Raw genomic sequence first — 18,471 nt, 5'->3', positions numbered from 1 at the left:
GTTCTCGCGCTCGGACGGCGGGAACACGACTCAAGAACACCGTTCTCGGAACAGGATCACACACCACCTCTTCGTCAGGGTTTTACAGGAACAGACGGAAAAACTCGTGAGATTTTGATTTTTGAACAGCTGCAAAAAGCAGAGAGATAGAGAGGGCTTCCATAGATGATAGACCATGTAGACAATGGGAAGTTTTGCAAAATTAACATTATTTATTTTCCAAAACACAGAAATGAATGTTCCTGTTTATATAGAAAAGAATTCAGCCCATCCATGGTTTGACCATGCTTTGACTAAGATTGTGAATATTAATGCTCTAGTATCGTCCACTCAAAATCGAAACTTGTACACGTAGCTCATTCATCCTGAATAACCAGTTACAACATGTACAATGTACGTTCATTTTAAGCCTGTAGGGTGACTGGTGCCCTTAAAAGAAAAGACAATTAAAGGTTAATTTTTCTTTTTACAAACATTTGAAAACTTCTTCGAAAATGTTTCTTGTATAATATGATAATACACATGAATCTCTGAGTTGATGTGCTTAAAAAATATTTAGTAGAAAACTGTAAATTGATTTCTGACAAGTTCACTTCCCCTGTAAGGGTTGTGTATCAAATACATTGCTTGTTTCTCATCCAAACCCATAATCCATCGCAAACATCGAAAAGGTTAATTATTGGCATGATTTTCCATTTTTTTTTAATGCAGAATAAATGCTTTGAAAATGTGCCCACAATGAAGATTTTAGGCCTAGGCCTACGTGTACTTTTCTGGAAAAACTTGTACGTGTACGTAGGCCTGTTAGGGGTTACTAGAATTTATCAACTTTAAATAAAAAATCTTCCTTTCCTTCCACTGTTCAGGAATTTTAATAATTTTGTCATTTTGACACGGCCATTTTGTTACTACGGTGATTTGCGCAATCTTTACTGGTGATGAACATGTACACCTCCAGACACCAGCTGTTGGGGTGATCTCAGGTGCGTTCAATTTGCCTCCATGAGTTACTTGAGTTTCAAGACCATTCCCAGGTCAGGGTTGCTCCCCGTAAGTGAAGCTAAGCCAAATGTTACAGGTACAGTTGCTTGGGTTTGAATGAATCTCTTTTTAACATAAGAGTAGCTCCCCTTTCATGACGGTGAAAATGCCGTAGACCAGTAGTTAAGCGTTCCCCTCCTTTACCTACGTCATTATATTAGCATACCCGCTGTTGATTTAAGCCATGGCTTCTTGCATTAATTTGGCTACACGGTCTGGCCATACTCAATGTACATGAAGCAGATCAGCAGAGACAAGTCAGCTCACATGTCATGTATTGTTTCTCATAACTGGAGTGGTCATCTGCTTGAGTTCTGTCTGCTAGAATCATTGATTGAAGTCCGAGTGTACATGTTCTATTTGACCGTGTTGACAAACTGTGTTGGTTAACTCTGAAAGAGCCATGTTATTTTGGACCGTGTACATGTAACTTGTCACTGCCAGCACTCTCACTCGGCTGATCCATACTTCATTTGTAAACATTAGGTGTGGTCAATCCAACATATTGTTTTGTTATGATGGTCAGTTGAAGTTCAAGACCACATACTGAATGTGCAGCCCTACCTAGATGTACATTGAGCACGGCAGTGGAGAAGTATAAAGTTTCGGCTGATCTGTGATTCCACAGCCCCCGAGCTCTTTTTTGGTTAAACTTCAGTCCTTGTTTTTCATGACTTACAGTGTATTTAATTTTTCAGTTTGGTCATTTTTTTAAGGGTTGATCAGTTTTTCTGGGAGGTTTTGATACTTACATGTCCATGTAGAATTCTTGTGTTAGTCCCTATTAATTCCGTTCCCTGCAACTTTGCCTGTGAACATTCTTCAGTTAGTTTGAGTTTCTCTTATGCGATAGCTTGCTATTTTTCCAGGTCTGCCTTGTAATCAAATGTACCCTACTTGCCTGCGTTGCATTGGCACACTTCAATGCTGGACCCCACACCTGCATACACACCTGGCAGCTGGCAATCAGGTCAAAGATGACTGGATAATGGCAACATGTAAGTCTGGATATGACATTATGCTCACCCACACGTACTGCTACAGGGCAGAAATTTGCCAGGATCGCTCCTGATTTCAGGATTTGTTCTCAGGATTTTCCTGATTTCAGAATTTCCAAACAATCTGTTTTTTAAATCTAGAATACCCCAAGTTCAGCACTGCGGTCTTATCTTATAAAGGTTGACACGTATAGAACACCAGAAGAGGGGATTTTAAGGGTTGCCTTTTAGGCAAACACCAATGTAAACCATAGACCCTCCATTGCTGTGGGGCCCTCAAAGCTTCTGGTGAGTACTTTGTGGTTTTTTGTTTTCCTCCAAGCTCACCCATTCTAACCCACCTGCTAACCCTTGTGATTTAATCATGTTAATTGCAACTAGGCAGGTGTGGTGATCTTATGTCCTGTATACATAGACAAGCTGGAAATACTTTTAAGCAGTAAGTGCATGTGCATGTAGTGAGGGGGTCAGTCTATTTGAAAAAAAAAATGAGGGCCAAAAAAAGATGTTTCTTCACCACTTTTGGAGCCAACCTCTGACCAGAAAGCGGAGACCTAAAGTTTTCTCTTTAGGCCTTAACATGCATGTTTTGCATCATTGAATAACCACAAGGCTAATGTTGTCAGGAAACAGAAATTGAAGATTTTTGATAAAACACGCAAGCCAGTGGGGGTCATGGGATGTTACTTAAGCCTAATGACTTTCAAGTATGGCAAAAATCACAGGTGTTTCATGAAGACTTTGTGTTCATTTAACATTGAAATAAAGTTGACAGAATGATGGCATTGATTGGTTTCCCGTAGCAACCCTGGTTGGAAGAATTTGCCGTGTGTTTCTTTGCCCAGAAACTAAAGAAGACATGTGCATGGAGCTCATCCCAGGCTGATAATGCAGTCGGCCTGAGAACAAGGCTGTGTAGGAACCACCCCAGGGGCTGCAGAATCAGCCGTGCACAGAATACTGCATGACTAGGATCTGTCGACACTGGTACATTATTTCAATTATTTTAAAAAATACCTCCGAAATTCTGTTACCTTTTTTCCCTTCGGTGAATTGTCAAGTTCTTTCCTCGCCTTCCACCTCTGCGGTCCGGGTTCGATTCCCAGCTATGTCCACTTGTGCATTACATTTTCAGTCCCTACCTGATTCCGTGGGTTTTACCCAGAATATTCCTCTGGGGTTTTCCTCCCACCTGTAAAACTCTAACTGCTTCTCATTGTCTCCTCTCTACAGGTCTCTTCAGGCTTGCGAGCTACAGTGCCTTGGACATTTTTGAGGTGTCCATTACCAGAAATAGTTAGGAATGAAAATAATAACAAATAAGATGTCCAGTCCAGTTTGCAACTCAGGTTAGAATGGAAGAGCAAATTGCTACAGAACTGAACCACAGGAATTTCATTTTAGAAGAGTTCCATTCTGTTTGTAGGATTTCACCTGCATTACTCTTGTATTTTATGAAATGATTAATTCTCAGATATTAAACAAGCAAAAATGACTTTAAAGTTCAAAGAACTTGCTTCATACTTTCATTTGAGTTGATCTAGGAAGCAGGTAGAATGGCCCAAAGTTGTTTTATCTGCAACTCATAACTTTCAACTCATATTTCCTGTGCTTTGTCAATACAGAGGATATGATGTCCCATAGGTCTACCTTGATGGAGCCGATCCAATTCACCTCTCCAACAACCACCCTTCCCTTTTGTGACCACCAGGATGTTAACCTCTGTGACATCAAGGAGCTCCATCCAAGTCAGTTCAAGTCAAGCCCAGGCAAGCTTGTCTTTCCTTTATTTCTGGCCCAATATTGTTTTAACTTGTGAAAAAAAGAGATGAATCTTGTATTTTATGACCTTCTTTGCTAATCAGGACAGTGTGAAAGAGGACCATTGCATGGACATCTCAGACTTGGATTATTTATTTCCCTTTTAAATTTTTGCTTTTAATTTTTTTAATGCGAGGTGGCAGCTTTGGCCAAAAACTAACCGCTTGTAGGTGCATGGTCACTAAAACCAGTGAGATTGGATGCTATACATTTGAATGGGCAGGGGAAGCCTTGCACTAGATCACATCTTTGTGGGAATGGGTAGTTTCACGCTTGAGGGAGCACTACCATTATGTACATGTGGGAATTGGTAGTTTCACGCTTGAGAGAGCACTGCCATTATGTACATGTGGGAATTGGTAGTTTCACGCTTGAGAGAGCACTGCCATTATGTACATGTGGGATTTGGTAGTTTCACGCTTGAGGGAGCACTACCATTATGTACATGTGGGAATTGGTAGTTTCACGCTTGAGAGAGCACTGCCATTATGTGCATGTGGGAATTGGTAGTTTCACGCTTGAGAGAGCACCACCTTTCTTTTCCATCTTCATTGATGCAACTGAAGTAGTGCTACATGTAGTTCATGTACCAAAAAAGTCTGGTCCGAGCCAATTTGGCTCATCAAGCAGGTGTTTATCTCTGGTGTCCTTGGCATGAAACGACTGGATGCCAGTCCATCGCAGGTTGTTTCCCCAGCTAATGCTGGTATGGTACCCTTTAATACTCCTGGGTGGAGAGATGCAAGCAGGGGTTAAGAGGCTTGCCAAGGGCCACAATTTACCGCCAGGGAACCTCAGACCCTATGATTGGAAGCCACAAACCCTAACCACTTGGCCACATGCCCCCCAGTTCATGTACCAACCATGTTCCTAATTTGGGCAATTCAGTGTCTTCTTGCTGGCTACAAACAATGGTGACCCCTTCAGTTGGAATGTCGGGCCAAACAACCTCCACTGCATCTGTATGCTAAAGTTTTGAGCCATTTTCTTACAGTTCCGATGAATTATCTGACAACGGAAAGTCTACAGGTGTGTCATCACTTGCTGTACTGAGATGGCCCACCCGGAGCTTACATCACCAACAGTTTGCTATGTACATGTGTTGTCAACTTTACTTGGTCGTCATGGTTTAAATTTCCTATCCATTGTTTCTCTGCTGACTTATGGCCAAAATGTAGCTTAAGTTAAAACCTTGTATCCTTGTCATTTGCACAGGTACCATTGAAGAAACAGTTCGTTAAATCTCGAAGAAGGCGGCACCATCTGTAGAATTCTTGAGGGCACTGTTTCATACCTTCAAATCCATCAGGAAGAATTTCTTCTCCAGCTCCATATTGTGTGGCATTTGTCAGGTATTCAACGTAGACCATCCCCAGAGCAAACCATTGGACATATTTAATACATCATTGGTGACAAACTTACGCATACACACCAAGATACTTAAATACATTGTATGGTACGTACCAGCTGTACTACATGAATCCTCTCCCACTAATCTAAGGTTCATGTTTTCACTTTTACTTTAGATTCTCTTGGGACAACGTTCACCACAATATCTAATTTTCATGGCTCTCCAATCAGAGTTAGGCACCAAGTCAAAATAGAAACGGTTCATGAAGTGGGAAACGATACATAAACGATAAGCTCCTTACCCGCTTCAGAGTAAAGCGGGCAACGATAGGGAGTCACTAGCTAAATGCTTGTGGTTTGATGAACACCACTCCTGGGTGATGTTTTCTAACAATAGAGAGCTTTAAGGATTACACTCCATTGTGGCTGGTGGTTGAGTCATTAGAGCTGTTTATCAACAGCTGGGACCCCAGCCCATTGATATGTCAACAATTTTGGGGGGGGGGGTTAAGGATGGGTTTATACTACCGTTTAAATGGATAAGGATTTTTTTCTTCAGTTTGCCACGCTACCCATACCAACATTAGTGGACTTTTCTTATTTCACATTTTAGATTGATTTTGAAGTCCCGTGATTGTTGCATCTATAATCTTCTCCATTTACTCTATTGTCTAATCCAATTATTGACAAATCTGTGATGTGGAAATCACTGCCTGACAGTGCTAGATTTTGGGAAAGAAAACTACAGATCTTAATTCAGTGACACGAGACTTAGTGATGCACATAGGCCCGTTGACTCTGATGGAGTTAGTCTTTTGTTAAGAGATTAATTGCTTCCCCTTCTGAATAAGCTGTGCTAAGCCTGTGGATGAACTGGCCCAATTTACATAACAAAGCCGATGCACAATAACCATTCATGGTAAGCTGGGAGTCAGGGCTTTTGTACCAAGGTGGGGGAGATGGTAGTATGCATCAAAGGGGTTGCCGCATAGCCAATTCTCTTTCGGGAAACGGTGTCTTGCAACCATTACCCACTTGCAGTTGAATCGGGCAACGGTTTGAAAGTGGATTAAGGGCAACCATTTCCCGCTTGGTCAACCGTTTCTATTTTGACTTGGCGCCTTACTGGGGGAGATTGGACTCGGTGGGAAATCTTGAGCCTTGAGAATACCAGGCTCAAATGTGTGATTGTTGAATGTTTATCAAAGGTTAATGTCCATATGTTGAACTTCTTGTTACGTTCACAGCACGGATGCCTGACTAGGTTGAGCATCCTGACTCGTCTACCTCTTTGCCTGCAGTTTTAGTTAATGTTCTGATGCTGACACCACGCGGCACCTGTTGGAATCACAAAGCATCACTGATATGCACTCTGCAAGTTGAGGGTAACAGCTAGGGTAAGAATTTTCACTTTAACTCTTTGGCGTAAGTGGGGTTAACTTTGCCTGGACGGGCACTTCTGATGCCCTTATTTTCCAGAGGAGAACACTCAGTGGTGTTCGGTCATAGTTAACACTGACTGAGACCAAGACAGACTTCATAATCTTTCTTAATTTCTTAGGGGGGCTTTTGTTCTAGGTATCTAATTTACTTTGCTATTGCATTCACCTGAGGTACATGTATATGAAGTGGCCTTTGGGTTGTCAAAAGACCACTTCTTCACCAACCCTAGCTTGCTTTCTTCTCAAGCACTCTACTCAGGACTAAGCAAAAATGAGTCTTGAATCAGGGAAAATTAGTTTCTTGGATGTCAGCCTTTGCACTCTCATGTTTTACTATCAATCCTGTATAAAATCTGTTTGTGCTATTGCTATCGCTAGTAAAACTATTATATCCTGATCTTTTCTTTCTAATTCAGGGTTATAGGAAACTTTTGGAAACGGAAATGAAGTCCAGGATCTCGTACGCAGATCAGTCCATCGACTAGATGTTCCAAGCCATCCATTATTCAGGTGATGCTATTCAAATCATAGTGAGCTAAAGTCATCACTGAAAGTTGTCCTTAAGTATACCCACCTTAGCCTAGCTTTCAACCATATGGAAGTTCGTCGGGCATTTCATATCTTAAACTGATCGTCAAAGTTTATTTGAGAGTGTAAAAATGTTGGCAAAGTGTGCACAGTTGGGCCTCATTGGATTCAAATCCAGAGAGGGACTGACGTGTTTCAGTCAAAGCAGAAGATGAGCTTGATCTTTCTTTGGTGAAGTTGTATTTCAATGTTACTGGCACATTTTATCCAGTTGTGTTACAGCAAAAGGTTCTCAACTGAGGTTCTTTGTTGTTGCCTTTTGGTTTCATTGTCTGATTTCATCAAGTCAACGTGAATCTCTGACTAGAAGAATGATCACCTATTTTACATTTCTGTTTAGTATTGCAATAAAGAGCCCCATCCATTACACTTTCATTGCAAGCTTGGATTGAGGCAAATGACTAGGAACTATCTTGTTCATGCATCCAGTGTAAACCAGCAGGTGGATTTGAGTGTCTTATCTTCCAGGCATACGTATCCAATAAGAGTTTTAGGCAGAAACTTGAATCAGCTGATGGACGTGATGTCTCTGGTCTCAGTAATGGCTGGACTTCAGCCTTACACCATCCAGACTTGAGTGACCAATGCTTGCTTCTGTTGGAACAATATGAACAAGCAGGCTTCAAACCATCCAGGCTTGAGTGACCAGTCCTTGCTCTAGTCTTAGCAACATGAATAGTGACTTGAATAGACTTGAGCTTTAAACCATCCAGGCTTGAGTTACCAGTCCTTGCTCTAGTCTCAGCAACATGAACAATGAGGTGGACTTGAGCGGCAGACCATCCAGGCTTGAGTGACCAGTCCTTGCTCTAGTCTTAGCAACATGAACAATGAGGTAGACTTGAGCCTTAAACCATCCAGGCTTGAGTGACCAGTCCTTGCTCTAGTCTTAGCAACATGAACAATGAGGTGGACTTCAGCCGCAAACCATCCAGGCTTGAGTTACCAGTCCTTGCTCTAGTCTCAGCAACATGAAGAGTAAGGTGGACTTGAGCCGCAGACCATCCAGGCTTGAGTGACCAGTCCTTGCTGTAGTCTCAGCAACGTGAACAATGAGGTGGACTTGAGCTTTAAACCATCCAGGCTTGAGTGACCAGTCCTTGCTCTAGTCTCACCAACATGAACAATGAGGTGGACTTGAGCTTTAAACCATCCAGGCTTGAGTGACCAGTCCTTGCTCTAGTCTCAGCAACATGAACAATGAGGTGGACTTGAGCCTCAAACCATCCAGGCTTGAGTGACCAGTCCTTGCTCTAGTCTTAGCAACATGAAGAGTAAGGTGGACTTGAGTCGCAGACCATCCAGGCTTGAGTGACCAGTCCTTGCTGTAGTCTTAGCAACATGAACAATGAGGTGGACTTGAGCCGCAGACCATCCAGGCTTGAGTGACCAGTCCTTGCTCTAGTCTCAGCAACATGAAGAGTGAGGTGGACTTGAGCATAATCCATCCAGGCTTGAGTGACCAGTCCCTGCTCTAGTCTCAGCAACATGAAGAGTAAGGTGGACTTGAGCCTCAAACCATCCAGGCTTGAGTGACCAGTCCCTGCTCTAGTCTCAGCAACATGAAGAGTGAGGTGGACTTGAGCCTCAAACCATCCAGGCTTGAGTGACCAGTCCTTGCTCTAGTCTTAGCAACATGAACAGTGAGGTGGACTTGAGCATAATCCATCCAGGCTTGAGTGACCAGTCCCTGCTCTAGTCTCAGCAACATGAAGAGTAAGGTGGACTTGAGCCTCAAACCATCCAGGCTTGAGTGACCAGTCTCCCTGCTCTAGTCTCAGCAACAATAAGAGTGAGGTGGTTTTGAGCCTCAAACCATCCAGGCTTGAGTGACCAGTCCCTGCTCTAGTCTCAGCAACATGAAGAGTAAGGTGGACTTGAGCCTCAAACCATCCAGGCTTGAGTGACCAGTCCCTGCTCTAGTCTCAGCAACATGAACAGTGAGGTGGACTTGAGCCTCAAACCATCCAGGCTTGAGTGACCAGTCCCTGCTCTAGTCTCAGCAACATGAACAGTGAGGTGGACTTGAGCCTCAAACCATCCAGGCTTGAGTGACCAGTCCCTGCTCTAGTCTCAGCAACATGAACAGTGAGGTGGACTTGAGCCTTAAACCATCCAGGCTTGAGTGACCAGTCCCTGCTCTAGTCGATCTGAGCAACATGAAGAGTAAGGTGGACTTGAGCCTCAAACCATCCAGGCTTGAGTGACCAGTCCCTGCTCTAGTCTCAGCAACATGAACAGTGAGGTGGACTTGAGCCTCAAACCATCCAGGCTTGAGTGACCAGTCCCTGCTCTAGTCTGAGCAACATGAAGAGTGAGGTGGACTTGAGCCTCAAACCATCCAGGCTTGAGTGACCAGTCCCTGCTCTAGTCTCAGCAACATGAACAGTGAGGTGGACTTGAGCCTCAAACCATCCAGGCTTGAGTGACCAGTCCCTGCTCTAGTCTCAGCAACATGAACAGTGAGGTGGACTTGAGCCTCAAACCATCCAGGCTTGAGTGACCATTCCTTCCTCTTGTTTCATTGTCAACGAAGAGTCGGTTTGAACCTCAAGCCATCCAGGATTTAATCCCTAGTCCTAGCTCTAGTGTAAACAACATGAACCATTAGATGGATATGAGCCTCTAACCACCCAGGATTGAGTGACAAATCTTTATTGTGGTCTCATCAACATGAACCATTATGTGGAATTTAGCCTGTAACTACCCAGGATTGAGTGACAAATCTTTACTGTGGTTTCATCACCATGAACCATTATGTGGACTTGAGCCTCTAACTACCCAGGATTGAGTGATCGATCCCTGCTCTGGTCTTATCAACATGAACCAGCAAGTGGATTTGAGCCTTAACCACTTGCTGCCGGGTGGTTTGAAAAATGCAGTGCACATAATCGGGACTTTTCAAGATTTTCAGTTTTCGAAATTCTTCAAAAATTCATCATTTCAATGAATGAACGTTTACACCCGCACAAATTACTGTCTGGTGGCCACTCTAGTCTGACAGACAAATCTACTGACGCCTGAGTATTTCAGCCAGGCTTGCAGCCTTGTAAAAAGAGCCCAGATTGTGTGGTGTTATGGAAGTTTCTTTTGCTCACAAACCTGGCACAGTGCGCTGCTGACCTCTTTTCAATAGGGGCCATATTAGCGTGCAGTGGTGCTGTGTGGCTCATCGCTGCAGTGGTGGAGCGCTTTTCTCCCCGGTGGTAATCCGCTCGCACTAAATGTCCCAAACCGTGGTATACTGTTTCAAAACAAGGCTGGATTATCTCCACTATTGAGAGTGAAAAAATGTCGATAATGCCCAGCAGCCTTGTGTTTTGTTCGGAGTACGGTCTTTTGTTACAAGGCCCAGTTCCCTTTGTCCCATTTCAGGTTCCCCGGCTCCATGCAGGATGTAGTTAGTATGGTTCTGCAATGAGTTCTGTTGAGGCATATCTATTATAGCCTCTTCACCGAGACCATGAGGACCGGCACTCCATCGTCCTCCAGCTCCACACCGTATATATGGGTGTCTTCCTTTCACGGTCTCACACACTTCAGTGCATCCTCGGCTAACCTCCTCCAATCCAGGGTACAGTGCTACTCTGCATATGTATTGTGACTGGTTGGGTAGGTTGAGTGCAGTAGACTCCTTCCTCACAACAGTGTGGGAAGAGTCTGCTAACAAATACCTACCCAAACAGTCAAGGCCCTCCTGTCCTCCCCACTCTGTCTTGGACCTCACACTCCAAAAAAGGACAGACATGGCAGCAGCGCCGTGATGCATCATGGGCCTAAAGGGTGCACTACGGTTGATCACATGAAGGAAATTTGCATATGTAGTGACTGTTTGGGTAGGTATTCGTAAGCAAACTTCTCCCAGACTGCTGTGAGGGAGGACTTTATGTTGGGACTGAGGTTTTGTTATCTCTTATGATGTGCTCAGAGAAATGACTAACACTGAATTCACATTGCAGGCAAAAGTGCTGTAAGAAAATCTTATAAAAAGTGTGGCAATTTGAAAAAAGTTTCAGTAGAATAGCTGTTTTTCAGACAATTCACGGAACATTTTTTCCGACCATTTCATCACTCTCCTGTTTTGAACTCAGTTTTCCTATGCCCAATAATTCTTTAAACTTGGCATGCATATAGACACATTCATTATCGGTACAGAGGGGAAATATCAATTCCATCTGATGCATGACTTTATTATTGGTGTCATTTGAAGGCCACATATGTGTCAGCTTACATCAGTGGGGAAAGTTGACATTTTTGGCTGATGAGCTCTCTTGAAATACTTGGTGCAGCAGGAGAAAGGAATATGTCTGATTTTTACCAAATTGAGGTCAAAATGACTAGAAGATATTACGAGAAAATTTCCTAAAGGCTTGGTGTGTAAAAAAACGTACTGTGATGATATTGGAACACAAAGAGGGGCAGATTCTTACCCCCCTAGCTCTTTTTGGATTCAAACAAATTATTCAAACCTCATTAATGAGCAGGATAATTCCAGAAACTAGGAGTCCTTTCTTTCATGTCCCTGCCACATCAGAACACACTTTCTAATTTCCAAGAGCGATGAATTAATGATGCAGATTACCCACCAAACAAATAGTAACAGTTTGAATCAATTCCAGTGATATTTCCATGTCAAATAACAAAGGCCAGATGTAACAGGAACACAAAATGTTACACCTTTGGGCCCCTAATTTATGTTATTACCCAGAACACTGTTAAAACCTCATTCTGCTCTAATGTAACATAGGCATTCTCAAGTTGCCATCCTTGGTTCTGCATTGTTCTCAGTCCTGATTATACAAGGTGATCGGCAAAGTTCCAAGGACCTCATATGGAATGTATAGCTGTAATCAGTTTTTCTTAAAGACACAAAGTTCCAAGGACCTCATATGGAATGCATAGCTGCAATCAATTTTTCTTAAACACACACTCTCTTCAGCTTTGTATCTTCTTTAACCCCTCTGCAATCCTTTAAAATTATTCATGCTCTCCTGGACAACTGAGGGCGCAGTTACTTGAAGTCACCTAGGGAACACATGGTTCATTGCATATGTGTTTCAAATTGTGACTGTAGAATTTAACTACTGAAAACCTATCTGATAAAGGGTTTGATGCTTTGTTTTTGCTGTGCACATTAAGCACAGTGAATTTACAAAGAAGTGAAAACTGAGTCCAGTAAAACCTACAGATATGCAGGATTTGTGTGCAAAGCATTGAGGCTTTCATCCTGGGATGACATCACAGTTTGGCTCATGAATATGTAAATGCTCATCATTAGCATGACACAAAAATGCTGTAGAAAACAAAGTCAGATTAATAGATCAGAGTCACAACGGTGCAATTTGAAGGTTTGCATTGAACAAATTAATTGCAGCTACCCTGTAAAGGGGTTGGACTGTCATACAGTGCAGTTTTTAATTAAATTGTCACAGAGTTTCATATGCAAAATAGATAGTAGCACATCTTTAAAAAATAATAGCATTCTAACAACGTAATGACAGTGGACATTTAGCCGTCGCTGGCAAATTTACCTAATCAATATTTTTCAATATGCATTTGTGCATCTAAAGGGGGGGGTTGACATAAAATTCTTACTTTTTTTTCTGCGTTAACAAAATTATTGTGACTACTCATTTACAACTGTTCAGGCCACTTTGGTTTTTCTTGCCCTGTTCAAAAATCTTCCAGGGCCAGTCGATATGACATACATATACTCTGTAATTAAACGTTGAAGTAAATTTAAAACTGACCCCCCCAGTCTATTTTTGGGACCAAAAAAGGATGATTCAGCTGGATCTTGTGATTTAGATTTGTGTCCTATGTATTAGACCACTGAACGTTTCATGGGAATTTGATTACCTTTTATTAGCTTATTTGCATATGCTTCAAAGAGGGCGCTGTCTACTTGTAGCAGACTAAATACCCTTGAGTTAAATGTGGTGATGACTAAACATCCACTGTCCTAAGTATAGTGTCCTGAAAAACTTTTCCATTTTTTCTTGTTCCTGTAGGCAAAAAGCATCAGCGAGGCTGAAGTGGTTCCTGTCTGCTGTGGTATTTGCTGGGGTTTCCTTTGGCAATCCTAGGTAACACAAACAGCGAGCTACAACGCTTAGGCTCAAAGATTACACTTACAGCAAAACATAAATGGAAAACATGGTTTAAGGCTTTTGTCTTATTTGGAACAGTTTTAGGCTTTTTGGAAGAGGGAACAGAGATTTCTAGTTAATTATGCACAACGTCTTTTTGCACAAAACCCATATTTTTAGGACTGCTATTACAGGTATATTTTTGTCTCTAGAGAAAGCCATCAAGCATACTATAAGTAACTATCTGAGTAACTTAAAATGACAAAGTTTTAGACAAGATGTGTACTCAAGTTTAGAAAATTCAAAATATCCATCATATTGTTCATGCTTGTGCAAAGTAAGTGAAATCAGAACTCTTAAATTCTCGGAGAAAAATTGAATTATTTTGTACCATATTTAATACTGCTTTTCATTTTTTTCTAAATTTTCGAGATTTTATGCATAGTTTTTCTCAGAGTGTAGAAACTTCTTATTCAAAATAAGCAGGTACCTGTAATGCGGCTAATGCTCAACACATTCCTAGAAAGTTTATAGCAAGATAGAGGCTTACTACCAAACTTTCTTATACGTCCTAAAAATTTCAAAATTTAGATGCCCTGAAATTTCAGTTCTTGCAAATTCTCAATCTTAAATGTTCCACAAACAAATGAATTTTTTGTGACAGAAACATAAATTACATGTAGAAATGAATACTTTGAAGAATCTTAAATACGGAAAGGTTTGGAAATATATTTTGGAAATACCACATATGAAGTGCATGTACACGCAAGGTCTGAATATTTTGTCTATTCCCTGCTGTTGGCATATTCAAATTTCTCCTTTTGTTATTTAAATATATGCAGATAAGCTGTGCCCTCTGACCTTTTTTGAAATTGCGCAATTCTAACCTTTAAATATAAGTTCCGAAATCTTATTTATCAAGAGGCAATTGGCCTGGTGGTTAGCTAGCTGGCTGTCAGGCCAGGGGATCCCGGTTCAAATCCCGGGGTCCCCAGGAAAAAGAGGTTTTTTTTTTTTTTTTTTTTATATACTAAGTTTTTTAACAAAATTGTGCATGCCCACCTGGAATTGAACCCAGGTCCTTGTGCATTGCAGTTAGTGTCCTTAACCGCTATGCCACGGCACTTTCTTGAAGAAATGTGCTCGTTTCTAAATCTTAAACCTTCCATTGTTTGGACTTAGAATATTTTTCGGCCAAACTCTGTACTGGAGATGGGCAAGGGTGGCAGTCCTAGGGCCTGGAAGTCTGAGAGCTGATAGGAAGGGTAGAGTGGATGATTGAGGGCTTGGGACTACCAGTATTAGAGCTCTGAGGATCCCATGGGGTTGAAGGACATAGCTTCATTATGTCCCATATTGCTATTGGGCTTATTGTAGCCCTTGTAGGATTGACACTAAAGGCTTCAAGAAGGAACTTTATCTAAGGAGCTTGGAAGATGTTTAAGACTGGCAGGGCTTAGGATGGGGCTGCAATGTACAGTCTAAAGACGGGAAACGGCTGTAACTCTGGCAATGTAATATGGTTGGGATTGTTGGAAGGTAAACGGCTGCAACTCTGGCAATGTAAAATGGTTGACATTGGTGGAAGGTAAACGGCTGCAACTCTGGCAATGTAAAATGCTTGAGATTGGTAAAAGGGAAACGGCTGTAACTCTGGCAATGTAAAATGGTTGACATTGGTAAAAGGGAAACGGCTGTAACTCTGGCAATGTAAAATGCTTGAGATTGGAAGGGCTAAGTGGCAAAGTACTACATTTTCACAATCAGATGATACCAGCAAAACTTCATGTTAGTTTAAATAAATGAACATTTATTTCACTGGTTACAGCAAGAAATGGTGATTGTTTCACAAACACACAAAGGCATTTTTGCAAGGCAGTATTTTCAAACAAAACAAATTTCGTGTCAGTGCTAAAACGTCATTGAAAACTATTGAAATTTCAGTGTTGCCTGCAAAATATCTAGTTTGATGAATAAGTTTCAAAAATATTTGTTTCAATAAAATATGTTTTCATGCTGAGAGTGAGGCCGTATTTTCAAAACAATTTGTGACTTGCAGTTTTGTGATAATTTTCAGCAAAAGACTTTTTCTAATGCTCTGGCAATGTGCAGGTACAACTTGGAAAATATGAAACACACATAGAATTTTGTCAGAGGAAAAACTTGTTGAAGTGAGGTTCAGAACGGCCACTAGGTTGACTGAACAGGGCTGGTATTTTGGCTGCCTGAATGGGAAACAGAGATGTGAATTGCATAATTTACCGTTCAAATTTTAAAAGCTTTCAAGCATCTACAGGCTTTCCAAATGGTAATACATTTTTCATACAAATACATCATTGGAATTTTTGTATAGCATTTTTAAACCTACACACATGAATGTTTTAAATGTGTGTAAATATGGTACATGGGTTACGATACATCAAAGATATAAGCTTATTTGCAAACAGTAGTTTTTGTTTCAAAGCAAACTGATCGATTGTGTCTGACTGTACTGAGTGTGCAAAAGTACCTCTTAACCACTTCATGCCGGGGCGTTTTTCAATGTTGATGATGCTGGGCCAGCATGACTATCATTTTTTCTGTTTTCAAAATTCTTCAAAAATTCATCATTTCATTTAACGGTAGTTTATAGCCGCACGAAGTAATCTTTAGGCACTACTCTAAGTTAACAGGTGACCTTCATTGACGCCTGAGTATTTCAGCCAGGCCTGCAACCTTGTAAACAGAGCCCAGATTGTGCGGTGTTGTATAACTGTCTTTCGTTCATGAACCTGGCTCAGTGCACTGCTGACCTCTTTTCAATAGGGGCCAGATTAGCATGCAGCGGTGCTGTGTGGCTCATCGCTGCGGTGGTGGAGAGCTTTTGTCCCCGGTGGTAATCCGCTTGCTCTAAATACCCCAAACCCTGGTATACGGTTTCAAAATAACGCTGGATTATCACCACTTTTGAGAGCGAAAAATGCCGGTCATGCCCAGCAGCCTGGTCTTTTGTTCGGAGTACGGTCTTTTGTTACAGGGCCCTGTTACCTTTATCCGAGTTCGGAGACCCCTGCCACGCACATAAACCATACGTCTCCGATTCCGGAGTCCCCGGCAGGAAGTGGTTAAGTCATGAACACACTACAACCCTCACTGTCCTGAATAATTGGGTATATGGAACATGCCCCTTGGCTCCAAAATTTACCATGCACTTTTACTGCACATTGAAAATTGCTTTAAAATTAAAGAAACAAATTTAGGAATGACGATAATGACTCAAAAGCTGAGTTTTCCGCAATTATTGATAATTCAGAAATCTGAACTACCATTTTATGACGGCAAATGGCACCCTCTTTTTTTCTGCAAATGGCACCCCATTTTTGGCAAATAGCGCCCTCTAGCAATGAATCCCTTTCTCCTTTTTTTTTTACAGAAATTGGAAAAGTTCCATTTTTGGGCCTTTGAAATATCACCCAATTAAATCGGAACAGTTAAGGAGGTATGCTACTCAAAGAATCATGTATGGACTCTACCCTGTTCATTATAGTACTGTACACCAACATATACTGCTCAAAAAATATCAAAGGATCAGACATTTTGTCTTGGAAATTTTCAGCCAGGTGTCTACTTTGATACAATAACATATAATGCATCATGGGTTTCAGAGTCCAATGAGCCCCAAGGTTGACCAAGAGAGGGCGCAATTTTCTCAGCAACAGCAGCTTCTTAGGTCAGAAATGAATTTCACTGGTACACGTCATCATATTTGTGGATAATTATAAAAATGTGACGTATGTGGTACAGAAGTATGCATTATTGTTTTAAAAAAAGCTGTTGACAGTTTTTTTTCATGTGGTGATGCCTATCGTATCTTGATTCAGTGCATCACTTCTCAGCTGTAATAATTTCCGAATCAAAATAGCGCCCTCACATTATCAGGATATCATTCTAACTCAGATTCTCCTAAAACTCCACTTTCATTATTTTTAGGGCCGTGTAGGAGACCTGGACAAGGTGCTGACCTAAGTGTTCTTCAGTGTCATGAGAGTTCAGTACTCTGTAGAGAGTTTGCATTGGACTGGAACCAATTAAGATTTTCTCCTTGTGTTGCCAGAATATAACTACATTAAATGACACTCATATTTCTTACGATGTGAATCCTGTTTTTAAAATTCTGATCCTTTGATCCTTTTGAGTAGTTTAGAAATGCAGATAGACTTGCTCCATCACTAAGGTGGAAGCGAGAAACTGCATCTCTGACAAGATTGAGTCCTTTCCTTGCCTTTGATCAATGCCTAAGATTCTGATGATCCCTTCTGCAATCTTGGGAACTGCTCCGTCTCAGTGACGGAGGCGAGGACTGGCATCTGTCTGAATTACTTCTTTTTGACATTCTCAAGAACCATATCTAGGAAGTCCTGTGGGATCTTGTCCTCCATCTTGCTTCTCTCAATGAAGGAGGTGAGGGCGCTCTTCTCATCAGCAGTGTCTGGTTCTCCTTACGCACAGCTTCCCCGTCGACACTGTCTGGGAAGAAATTAAACGTAGAAAAATGAATTGCAGTAGAAACTGAGAAAATTCTAACAAAAAATCAAGGATTCTTGTATGGTCCTCAATTGTACACCTTATTTCATACAAAACAGTCCGTGTTGTAATTGAGTCTGACACAAAGTCCCTCCTAGTCTATCATTCTTTTCAACTATTTTCAAGTCCGAGAATTAACTACCCGGTATGATGAAAGGACTTGGATCTCTTACTCATGACAGGACTGCTGATGGACTGAACTAACACTGCATATCGCACATCATTTGGAATTTATCTTCTGATGACACGTATTTGACATCCCTTTTGGGTGAAGTGAATTAAAAAGTGCCATCATCCCTATCTAGACAATTGAGGGCGCTTTACTATAAGGTCAATCTATAGGCATTTTAAGGAAATGGGGAGGATGCTTATTTTATGAGTACAGTATTTATTTTAAGATTATGAAACCTAAATTTGCTCCTTGAACAAGTCTCGGGAAATGCTGACCATCGATCATTGGTAATTTTCCATGAAAGAGCAATAAATCACCAGGGAAAAAGAAATTTAGGCCAGAAAATTCCAGCATAGTGGGTGCATTCAACTAGCTTGCCCTGGTTACAAGGGTTTAACCACATCCCC

At 41.5% G+C, this 18,471-nt stretch overlaps 1 long non-coding RNA gene across 1 annotated transcript; it reads left to right on the top strand.

The window, feature by feature from the left end:
• Positions 1–710: 710 nt before the first annotated feature.
• LOC110985719 (uncharacterized) lies at positions 711–15,778 on the top strand. The gene is made up of 9 exons (XR_015428298.1): positions 711–2,039; positions 2,181–2,327; positions 2,885–3,026; positions 3,273–3,388; positions 3,665–3,808; positions 5,076–5,212; positions 6,458–6,607; positions 7,069–7,162; positions 13,252–15,778. It is a non-coding gene; the product is annotated as an uncharacterized LOC110985719 (long non-coding RNA).
• Positions 15,779–18,471: the final 2,693 nt, after the last annotated feature.

Source organism: Acanthaster planci, linkage group LG18, assembly GCF_054643075.1.
Source record: "Acanthaster planci isolate LZ-2023a linkage group LG18, COTS_SCS, whole genome shotgun sequence".
Taxonomy (NCBI): Eukaryota; Metazoa; Echinodermata; class Asteroidea; order Valvatida; family Acanthasteridae; genus Acanthaster; species Acanthaster planci.
This window is presented reverse-complemented; position numbering and strand designations above follow the sequence as displayed.